Below are 3,070 nucleotides of genomic sequence, written 5' to 3'. Positions count from 1 at the left end.
AATTCACGATTCGTTAACGGTCCGATTTTGGTGAATGAGCTATGAAAACGATCAGCAGAGAAAGTACAATCCAATGATCTATATAAAACTCAAATCTAACCGTGATTGACATATAAAAAGATGGAAAATGCCCCGAAATGCGTGAATGACATAAGTTATAATAAAAAAAAATCTAAATTCATAAATAGTGTCAACCCGAATCAAAATATGACTAAACAACATAAACAACAAGAATAGAAAGTTGAGTGATCATGAAAGGAAAGACTAAACACCCCACCCCCAAATAAATTTTTGAAAACATAGTTTAGAAAATTTGTTTTAGAAACGTGGGTCTTTTAAAGTCAGATTCCCGAGACTTGCTAGATTAATGTTTATAGGGTTTTAATATATATTTATAATTTTATGAATAAGTTTAATATAAAGGAAAATAATAAAACAATACAGATATAAATCACTCCATAGAGAAACATGACTAAAAAATCGAGACAACATGCAAAAGATGAAAGCGTGAATTATGTTAAACATGGACTTAGGATCCGGTAGTTACAACCACACACTCCAAAGAAGGGCCCGATTACTTTAATGGTGCACTCCCATAATATAAGATTGGAATGAAGTACACCATAGAATAAAATGAGCCTTTTATAGTCAAATACTCGAGACTTTATCTAAAACATGTAGTAACCTACAGTTTACCATATATCAACAATCGAAAGAGTTGCGGGTATGTCCATACATAATTAACACGTAATGCACCACCAACCAGAATCAAGCACCAAGATGTCCTATAGCGTGGTGTAACAGAATGAGAGTGAATACTGGTAGATCTATAACCTAACCTAGCAGGCAATTTCTCCTTTTTTCCCTAACGAAAAGTTGGCCAAATGAATGATTATGAAAAAATGGATGATTGTGGAAGATATGTGGAATATAGAAAAGTTTTAGATGGAAGGAATGGAAAAAATGAGAAAGTGGTTTGAGCACAAAACTCATTGGTGGCGTGGGTTGGTATCACTACACCATAATAGGATATTTACAACACGCACCTTTTTTGATTTGCAATGGTTATTTAGCGTTAGTAAGTTTCCAACGTTAAATAAGCGTTGGCAATGTTGTAAAGTGTTGCTTTATTTGGGTGAATTTCCAGAATTAATTGCTAACGCTTAAAAAGCGTTAGAGAAGTGTTACAAATTAAAAACTTAAAAATTTCGCGAACAGAGGGAAACGAAAAAAATTGAAATATAAAACATAACTTTTTTTTCTCTCCTCTCTCTCTCACCGCCGCATTATTTCAAGATCCCTAATTTTCGCGACTCCTCAAAATCAAATTCCCTAGTAAAGAAAGAAGAAGAAGAATAAGATACATATAATCCTCCATACCTTCGTCGGATACATAATCCATTATCTTTTCAAACATTCCACTTTAGATTCCTATTTATCGCATAAAGAGCAAGAAGAGAATGATCATCAATTAAGAAAGATCAACGATCGCATCGCTTATCTCTACCATCTTACTTAATGTATCGATCGTGGTCGAAAGAAAGCGACCATATCGTGAACCGATTCAATTAGTTTTATCTGTAATGAAATGCAAAGGTGCCATTACCATGAGGAAATACATGAAGTGAATCACGTAATAAAATCATGTGTGGGAAAGATATATAACCTCTTCAGCTGTTGAGTTTGGAGCCCGTCGGGTTATCACTTAAACGCTGTTGAGTTTGGAAGTCGTTTTCTTCCACCTATCAGGTACCTTCTTTTCTTTCTTATTCACCTTTCAAATCACAAATGTTCAATTTTTTTCTTATAAAGTGTCAATCTTTATACTGATTAGAAACATACCCACATCAGAATAATTTGCTGTTACTGCATTACTTCAACTCTTTCTACATGGTTTGCTTTTTTTTTTTCTATGTTGGGGTTGTCTTAGTTTCTTACAGTAACTGTAGCACTTTTGAACTGATTATAGGAATGCCCAAGTTGGAGTACAATCAGATCGAACGAAGGCTCTCAGGTACTATATATTTCTCTCAATTTGTTTAAATTTTAAATAATAATACTTGTAACTTTATTCAATTCAATCTATATTATGTTTTAATCATTCCACCTGTTTGGGTTTGATGTGTAGTTTGGATAGGTGAAAACTATTTAGTTAGTTGGATTAATGGGTAGGCTGGCTTTATTTGTTTGATCTAAATGCCCCAACTAAAATGAATGGTAGTAATTGGTCTAAGTTCTAAGAGAACATGTAATAGTACATTGCATTAGTATTTGGTCGTATGTACTTGGCCATGGCAAGATATATATCTAGGGTTTATTACTCCTGAATTGAAATCCTCATTTTTGAAGGGAATTTGATGTTAGGGTGGGGATCCTGTTATTTCGGATGTAACTTAGCTAGTTTCTTTTCTTGTTTTGCTTCATCTTCTTTCTTCACCTTTTTCTTTCTTTCTTTCTATCTTTCTTCTCGTGAATAAGATACGAATTTATCAAAAAGAAAAAAAAACACACGGTAACTTATTCTTTGTTTTCGTATAATAATATAATCTTCCTAATCTTACCCCAAAATAAGAAAAAAACACATATTTTTTTAATTATTCCTTTTCATTATGTTGCATAGTTTCTTGTAGATTTTTAAAGTCTCCTTAATTACTCTCATAAAAAAGGGTTTGTTATGGGGCTGAGCATGCATTAGTGTTTGGGTAAGGGTTTTGTGTATGCTCTTTTCAGTTGTGACCATCAATACCCTACTAGTACTGTTTTTTTCCATTACATTGTATAGCTTATTATCCTCTGTTGTTTGAAGGTTTTCCAACTGGGTTGGTGCAGATTTTCTTGCAAAACATACTAGTTGTATTCGTTGGTTTCGGCCTGTTTGGACGGGAAAGAGATGGCGTCCTCATTTTTAGCAAAGAAGTATGAGAGGGCAGTGCTCCATCGTGAAGAGATGGCAAGCTTTGAGTCTAACAGATTCAGCGGCTACTAGAATACGTCACCTGCTACAACAGCGCCAACGTTAGTTTCTCAAGCTTGGTGTCAAGGCTCGTGGGTGCAACTGTAACACCCGTAT

The sequence above is a fragment of the Coptis chinensis genome, chromosome 7 (genome assembly GCF_015680905.1).
Source record: "Coptis chinensis isolate HL-2020 chromosome 7, ASM1568090v1, whole genome shotgun sequence".
Lineage (NCBI taxonomy): Eukaryota > Viridiplantae > Streptophyta > Magnoliopsida > Ranunculales > Ranunculaceae > Coptis > Coptis chinensis.
The sequence above is the reverse complement of the archived record's forward strand: the minus strand, read 5'-3'. Positions refer to the sequence as shown.